We start from the raw sequence: 9,586 nt of genomic DNA, 5'->3' as shown, positions 1-9,586 counted from the left end.
TTCTGACATCAGACTCAGATTTCTCTTGAACTGAATTTTAATGTGCGTATTGTTATGCGTTTACTTTACTACATTGGTTAGAGGTATAGGGGGAGGGTTGAGATCTCACAAACATGTTTAACCCAGCCGCATTTTTCCGCCTGTCCCAAGTCAGGAGCCTCTGGCCTTTGTTAGTCTTGTATTATTTCAGTTTTAGTTTCTTGTGTACAATTTGGAAATTAGTATGGCGTTCATTATCACTGGACTAGTATATATTTGTTTAGGGGCCAGCTGAAGGACGCCTCCGGGTGCGGGAATTTCTCGCTACATTGAAGACCTGTTGGTGACCCTCTGCTGTTGTTTTTTATTTGGTCGGGTTGTTGTCTCTTTGACACATTCCCCATTTCCATTCTCAATTTTATCGTACGTCTATCTTTTGGAGGTACTCTGACAATTTCCCAATAAGACCACCTTACGCAAGTTTACTTTCTATATATACATTGAACTCGCCTGAAGAGTTATCCGAAACCGTGCAACATGATTTTACACTTCTAGATAATTATTGTGAGTGGTTAGTCAAACAAAATGAGATTTATTGTGTACAGAATCGACAGAAATATCTGTAGCCGATACGAGCAAAAATGAAAAGTGTTTAGATAGAAATGAATCATTTAACATTATTCACACCATAAAAGATTCACAACAATTGCATCACGAACAGGATAAATTTGGATATGAAAATTATATCCTTACAACTGATGCTGACATGAAGTTTACGGATAAAAGTATATTGAAAGTTTTACACATGTGTGAATCAGACAGGACTGTTGGGGCTGTCTGTGGTCGAACATATCCTACAGGAATTCAGTATCCTCCTATTGTCTGGCTGCAGATGTTCGAATATGCTAAAGGTAAAATATGTGCAGAAACATGAATAATTCTCAATAAAGTAGTTTTTTGTAAACCGAGCGATTGGCTCATTGACATTATTTGTAATGTCGAAAAATTTTCTGTTGATATTTAAGAATCGATTTCCCTTTCTCAACTGCATTTCTCATTTACTAAATACACAAAACAACTATTAAGTAGGTGATGAATTTCGAACGATGACTGATATTCGAAAACAGATGTCCTAATTTCATTTTGACTGTAATGTCCGGTTCCTAAAATGTTGAATTTCCTGGACGTATTTTTTTTTACCGAATATTTCAAACACAATTATAATATACAAACATTTTCAAAATAAAAAAATATATAAGATAATTAATATATGTACTTAAACATGTTAAACAGGAACGTTTTCCATCTATGTCTTGAGCATAGTTATTTTCATCACTTCTAATCAGGTCAGAATAATAAAAAAACAATTTTAAATTATCTCCTTTTGTATATACTTTTAAATAAAAAAGCATTTATCAAATTAATTTTATTCAACTACTGACAAAATAGAGTTGTTTTGATTATAAATTATAAAAAAAACAAATGTCAAAATGTTTGTTATAAAATTTAACTATAAAAACAAATATGAAAATAAACTTTTAAAAAAATCAGTTCTATGTGACCATGCTTAAAGTCACTTCTGATATCATTTTAGACTTTTACTTAAAATTTACAATTCTGACATTTCAGTGTGCTTAATTATTCATTTTTAATTGTTTGTTTCAGAATCCTAACAATAAGGTTATAACAAATAGCAATCATAAGCACCTTTTAATTTCAAGATAGGCATCATAAGAATTGTATTGAATAATCTCCCTTGCTAGCATTATTTTTCAACTTAAAAAAACATCAAAAGCCAAGGTAAGTTCCGATTTTGGCATTAAAGTTCAGGTTCATCTGATGAAAGATTTTGGACACTTTTTTAAAAACACTTTCAGTAGAGTCAATAAATTATGTTGAAGATTTAGACTGATTTAGACGCTCTTAATAAAGCTTAAGATATAAAAAAAATATGTCAAATATGCCATTATATGTCACTTTTTAATAGTTTTTGTCAAAAATGAAAGTGGCAACATCCGTGTTCATCTTCAACCTTTATGTTTTTCTATGTATTATCATCAAATACAACTAAGATTTGAATAATAAGAATGAACTCTAAAGTGGCCACTTTCATTTTTTTGGCCGTATAAAGATTAACTCAAATGCTAAAATTGTGAGATTTCAGTAATTTAGCATGACTAAAAATAAACTCATCATAGATACCAGGATTGAAATTTTATATTATATGATGATAGTACCCGATACCATGAGCATTGCATTGTCAAAACCAGCGCATATTTATGTAACAGAAGTATTCTTCTTTCCAATAATTAGCTAAAAGTTTAAATTTTGAATTTTTTGTAAAACTGCTATATTTCGGGACCAAAAAGGGGTCTTACTGGACTTACAATTGTGCAAAAGGGCAACACATTCAAATTAGAAAGTACAAAACATAAGTTGAAGAATGTACCAATGAATTTTTTTATTGAGAATATAAAAAAACTACAGGGAACATGTACAGTCAATAGCGAAATAGTTCCAATGTGATAACGAAATTAAGGCATTTATTGACCATCAACAGTACCAATTTTTAATTACTCGGGCAATTATTTCTATTCAGCGCTGCTCGAGACCAAAACAATTGAAATCTAAATCATATTTGAGATGTTAAAGAGCTGATAAGCCATACATAATTCATTAGAAAGCAAAACCATGAACAAATAAACCCAGAGCTATCAACAAAAGAGGGTTGAAAAGTACTAGAGCGACAGTCAATCTCATAGATCGAAAATAAACTGACAATGCCATGGCTAAAAAAGAAAAAGACAAGCAGACAAATCATAGAACACAATACACATCATAGAAAACTAAACTAAAAGCAACATGAACCCCACCAAAAACTGGGAGTGATCGCATGTGCTCTGGAATGATAAACAGATATTCCTCCATATGTGGCACCTGTCATGTTGCTCATGTTATCACAAATTGCTATTCAAAATGATATTCTATTTCGAAATATTGTAGATTTATGGATGAATAAAAGTGCACAGAATATCATTGGTTCAGTTATGTGTTGCCCCGGCTGTTTTAGTATGTTCAAATTGGAAGCTATTAAGGACGTTGTTGCAGAATATTCGATACCAGTAGGAAACATGGAAGATGTATTTACAAAAGACAACGGTAAAAAACAATTTAGTTTTTGTAGAACTTCAAAACACTGGAAAATTCTTCTTCTATAAAAGTATCAATGACTATAAAACATCATGTTAACGCTAGTTAATCGATGTCAAAATCATCTGCTGTCGATGTTCTTATGCTCATACATTTATACTTATATCACCCATACAGAAAACATAGTTAAACAAAGTTTAGACCATCAATGGTTTCATCTATTGTTATGTTTATGTCAGCATAAGGACAATGACAAAAGTGTTAATAATTTTGTCGTCAAAATTGAATGATTTGCAACTGCAATATATGAGATAGAATTGGTAAAAATAAAAAATAAAATACAACGCAACAGTTTCATTTAACATCGAATATATGAACATTTAATGAATCATGATAAATGATAATATACTAACAGCATGTCCAGAGTTTTCTCACTAAATTACCAAACTAAAATCAACTGAGCACAAAAGCGGAAGTTTTAGCTAACTACAAATACTACGTTTTGTCCGGAAGATATGACTGAGTTCATGAAACAACGGCGTAGATGGATACTATCAGATTATGCAAATGCTATATTGGTTATTCGACAGCTAAGAACCTTGGTTTCCACAAACGATGCTTTTTCCGTTGTGTTCGTCCTCTACTTATTGCGACTATTTCTTACACAGCTTTTATATCCGGGAATTACAATTGTAACACTGTGCTACGGTTTAGAATTGGCGACTGGTGCCCCTCTTATCATTGTAGCTCCTGTGATCGTTGCAATAGTGCTTGCCTACTGCTTGATGCTACTCAGCCGAGTTCCTTCAACAATACAGTTAGTTATCACAAAAATGTTAATCAGAATCTTCGGAGCAGGAACAGTCTATATATCTGTTATTGTCTTTAAAGACGTGGCATATGGTAGGTAGCATGGTATCGTTTTGTTATATACAATTATGTGAATGCATCTGTAGTTTTGAAAGAATATTTGGGGTATATGAAATCTTAAAAAAGTTAAATGCAAACAGGTTGATGGTTATGTTTCTTAATCACTTTCGCAACGATATGATATTATGTAATGTATAATGCATTTTATCAATCACGCTTATGTTGTCGTTGGTTGATGTGAAGGTCATTTTTTTTTTTCAGATATTTTTATTTATGGAATTACTGACATTAAATAACTAAATATAGTCGATATATGTTTTGCTCCATTATTATAATTAGGAACCTATTGATATATATAAAAAGTAAAACGACAAAAATACAGTATTCCGAGAAAATTCAAAACGGAAAGTTCCTATTCAAATGCTCAAACACATATAACTAATGTACAACAACTGTCATATTCCTGAAATGTTACAGGCATTTACTTAGCAAGAAAATGATGGATTAAACCTGGTTTTATAGCTAGCTAAACCTCTAAGTTGAATGACAGTCGCATAAAAATCCATTATATTGACAACGATGCAAACAGTAATAATAGGTAAAAATCAAAAATAGGAGTACAGCAGCCAACATTGCGTTATTATCTTAATCACTATAGGTTACAATAAACCAACTGAACTTATGGGCGCAGCCATTTAATGATCATAACATGGTATTCAGAATTAAGGCTATAGCTTATCTTGATTGGTTAATATGTTGTGCCCGGTATGTTTTGTTATTAGAGACTTCATGCATTCTGCATTATACCAAAGGCCAAATAGATTACTTTCTTAGCCCTAACGGAACTGAGATGTATTTTGATCGCTAGGATATGACACGTATGTTTAAGTGCAAAATTGATAGGCATGGGAGATAAGTACAAATTACGCAAAGAAAATCAACGCGAACCTATATTTTTGGACGAAAAAATACTGTCCTAATAACTTATTTTTAATTCTAGCAAGTTTTTGTTAAATTAATAAATTTTCTAAAGTATGTATCTCGATAAAGGCTATCATTGTAGCCTATGGGGAAATTAATTGGTCATTTTAATCTATCAAAACACTCAAATATGTAAACAAACATTGAAACAATAACACAATGACGGGATGTATAAGTACAGAGCCACGTCATACGTCATACAAAGAAACACAAAAAGGGATATATACAAAGCATATTATCACAAATGAAATAAAACAATATAAACATTATCATTGAAAATAAGACAGTGACGGGATGTATAAGTACAGGGTCACGTGTTATGTAACAAAGAAACCAAACAAATGCATATAGACAAAACATATTAGCAAACATGATTTACAAGAATACAAAAATAATCATAGAGCAATAACGAGGTGCTTGACTGGACACAGGCAAGGGTTACATGCATACAGAATTCAACAGAGCAGACATACATATTTTGTAAAAGAAACGTTTTGTACATGTATGTTGAAAGAACACTCACATGTATAATGTATGTATTTGTAAATGTTTACAATTACTTAGTATCACCTTCTACAAATAGGTTATTACAATGGACATTTTGAACATGCAGAAGGCTTGTCAGTTGCAATTGCATTTGGAAGTTACATATATGGAGCTGTTTTATACCCATGGGATGCATGGATATTGCTTACTGGTCCTGTCTACTTGTTTTTTATTCCATTTATGTATATTTTATTACCCCTCTACGCAATCTGTAACATTGTGGATCAATCATGGGGTACACGTGATAAGGTAAGTGACTGTTTGATGAAATATAAATATGAAACATATTTCAAAGTTATTTTTTTCCGAAAAAAAAGAAATAAGAATATGTTGTATGATTGTCAATAAGGTAACTATTTTACAAAAGAGGGACGAAGATACCAGAGGGACAGTCAAACTCATAGATCGAAAATAAACTGACAACGCCATGGCTAAAAATGAAAAAAGACAGCCAAACAATAGTACACATGACACAACATAGAAAACTAATGAATAAGTAACACGAACCCCACAAAAAACTAGGGGTGATCTCAGATGCTCCGGAAGGGTATGCAGATCCTGCTTAACATGTGCCACCCGTCGTGTTGCTTATGTGATAACAAATCCGGTAAATAGTCTAATTCGGTAGGTCACATTCATGAAAGGGGAGGGGATTGCAGGTACAACGTGAGGAACATATCCGATAGGTACCAAATTCAGTTGATAAAAGCAACTGTAGTCTTCTAAAATATTAAGCAGTAAAAAATAAAGCATCAAAATCTATATAAGGCAATACATGACAATACATGACAACGTGAGAACAATACTAACTAGAAAAATTGATATCAGCTTAAATGATAACATTATAATGATACATACAGCAACCAATCACAGTCACTAAATCACATGCTCTTTACGTTGGACAAAAGCATAAATAATGTTGAAGGATAAAAACAGCTTTCCACTAGACAATAAATGACGTAGATGATGACATATCTATCCGGCAAATAAAAGACAGGTAGTACCATTTGTGGGGTATTTTTAATTACTGTACGTTTGTCATAATTGTTCGATGGGTCATGTGTGACCTATTGCATGATTTCATTTTTGATATCTTATGATATTTTTGTACATAATGTGAAACTATTTTTAAATATAAAGACAAGACAATGTATTTCTATGTTGTCAAAAATATAAGAGAAAACGAATGTTTTCCTCCTTATTGTCATTACACTGACACTGAAAAACACAATAAATATTTGTGAGACCCAATTAAAAAATATATTTCTTCAGCTACTACAGTGTACTACTTGCCAATTTGATTATTTCAACATGTTGAACAATAGAATAATGATTGATGAATCAAAGCAGGGTCTATCAAAATGTATCAAAAGAGCCAAAAATTACTATAACGGCATCGAAGCAACGCAACACAAATATTAGGCACATATATACACCACATTAAGATGATCAAAAAGTCAAAGGCGAGTAAAACACAATCTGTCCATAGCTCTGACCGATGAGTTATTTAAACAGTAGAAGCGTCGAAGTTGCATGACATACGGATTGTTATGAAAATGAAAATCAGGTAAAAAATAATTTTGCGCAAACTAAACATTTACCTGTTTGTTTCTTTTTCTTTTTTTAATACAGTTAACTGATTCGTTTGAAAATACAAGAATACCACGTAAACATGCCAACAGAATTCATTCACATCAGCATACTGTATACCATAATATATTGCAAATGCGCGTGTTCTTAGTGTTGTATAAACGTTTTACATTCTAACACGTATTTAATAAGATGGCACAACGCAACTTCTAAAATAAAGAAAAGTATGGAGTGATAATAAGCCAAAAAAATCCCAACAGCATGTTTCTTTCACGAAATTCATTTAACCAATGCTGCATTTTAAAACAAACTATTTCCGAAAAAAAGGAAAAATCTAAGGATCGATAAAATATGAAAACTTCGAAGGAAATTTAAATTCCATAACAAAATGACCAATGTTTTTAAAATACAAATATAAAACGAATTTGACATTGTTTTGTTTCCTCTTTTTTATACATGTTATAAGCCATCTATTCAAATGCATTAGAAGAACCGAGTATGATAACCACTGTGTATGCTTAATTTTAAACAATGCTTTCCTTAGGTTCCAAACATTAAACAGAACACGCAGAAAGAATCAGAATCGCAACAAGGTACGATAGCGTAACACATGATACTATCACTCAAACTTAAATTTATTGAATACGGAGTTTATTCTATTGTTCAATTTGTTTACTGCTTTGTTGTATTGCTGCTTTGCTGATTTGATAATTTCCTGTACTTTAAACATCTACCCATATACATGTATTTAATTTCTATTTACCAAAAAAAAGAGAATTGGGGGGAAGCTTTATATATATGATTTCGATTTCATGTATTAATCATATTCTTGGTAGTACACCTATATTTTGAAATGTTTCGTACACTAAATGGTATTTTTTCTGTGTTTGCCATCCTTGATGGTGTTGCTATCAGTCAGGATTGCCAAAATCTGTATCAAACACATGCTCTTAATTACGCCACACCACAATATATAATTGAGGTATTTAATACAATGCATATGAGCTCTTGAGAAAATATGAGTTTCTTAGGCTGATACAGGTGGGATATTGAAATAACCATAAGATCTTTTTTTATTTGCATTGTTTATAAGCATTCTTTTTCCAAAAATGAGATATCCAAATTGAATATCATTGGAAAGAAACTATCAATTCCTATACGCAACGGATTATCAGCGGTGTAAATATATTGTTATCCCTTAATATCTGTCATCACACATGTCAGACAGCGAAAACCATTACAAAATAAAATTGTTATTCTTATTTCTTCTGGAATGAAAAAAAATACTCTTCCGTGTTTATTCAGATTTCAATATCTCGTGAGAATTGAAAATGGTTCAAGAGCCCCTGTAAATAAGATTGATTAACAACATATATTATACATACATTTTCACGTATGGTTAAATCGACATGTTTACCCCTTTCCTAGCTGTGATACATCAATTGGATGTCGAATGGCTAAGAGTTAAAGAATGTTCACTTTTCAAACCAAACAGAGACGTAACCATTCTCAAAATGAACACGATATGCGGTACTTGAATATGCATACAGTAATCGATGAAACGTATAATTTGTTTTACAAACCATAGATATTTGTTTTAATTTTTTTCTTCTTCTTATTTTATTACATTTGATATATTAAGCAAAATAAAACAATATAGCAAAACCTTTTGTTTTGTAGTTGAAACAGCGTGTCTGGCCAGTTTGAGAGCATCATCGCTCAATTTAAGTGACTTCAACCAAGATGAATTCAAATTCTGGGAAGGGCTTGTGTTCAACGTTGTAGGATCGTCGGTACCAAATGGATTATCAAACGAAAACAAAAAAATTGGATTGATATTATTAAGAAAAAAAGCGCTAATGTACTTTCTTAGTGCCAATCTGATTTGTATGGTTGCACTAGTAGGATTTTATGCATTTCCAATGCATACTTTTGATAGTAAATCCATATTTAGTATTGTAATGGGATTCATGCTAGGGTTACCACCCCTTATTCAAATATCAGGAAGTACTGTGTACAGAATTGGTGATATTTTAAATCGTATAGGTCGATGGATAAATACTGTAACGTTTGTTTTCAACCTACCCTAATAGTCAATCTGTAGATGTAAGTCCATTGGATTTGTATTTAATTTAGTCATGTTAGTACATGTAGCATGGTATCCTTATTGTTTTATGTGTTTAAATGTTATCATTTTTTGTCTAATCATCAAATAAGAATATGTGTTCGTTTACCAAGATATATACATCATATAGTAATATATATATATATATATATTGTTTGAATACAAAAGTTATAGAATAAATAAATGAAAATATATATCAACTGTACCTTTCACTTGCATGTGTGTATTCAGCAAGTCAGAGCACTTACCAACCTACTCATTTTTTTTACGATTAAATGAATGAGTTTTGCGGTATCTAAATGATAACCTACATAATTTCTTTTTTCAAAACTGCATGTTATTGTT

The 9,586-nt window shown here is 31.5% G+C and overlaps 1 long non-coding RNA gene across 1 annotated transcript; it reads left to right on the top strand.

Moving 5' to 3' along the window:
• Window positions 1–5,630: 5,630 nt before the first annotated feature.
• Window positions 5,631–9,246, top strand: LOC139483630 (uncharacterized). Its single transcript, XR_011655056.1, has 3 exons — window positions 5,631–5,775; window positions 7,661–7,709; window positions 8,797–9,246. It is a non-coding gene; the product is annotated as an uncharacterized lncRNA (long non-coding RNA).
• Window positions 9,247–9,586: the final 340 nt, after the last annotated feature.

Source organism: Mytilus edulis, chromosome 7 (assembly GCF_963676685.1).
Source record: "Mytilus edulis chromosome 7, xbMytEdul2.2, whole genome shotgun sequence".
Taxonomy (NCBI): domain Eukaryota; kingdom Metazoa; phylum Mollusca; class Bivalvia; order Mytilida; family Mytilidae; genus Mytilus; species Mytilus edulis.
Note: the sequence above shows the minus strand (reverse complement) of the source record. Positions and strands in the feature narration are given on the sequence as shown.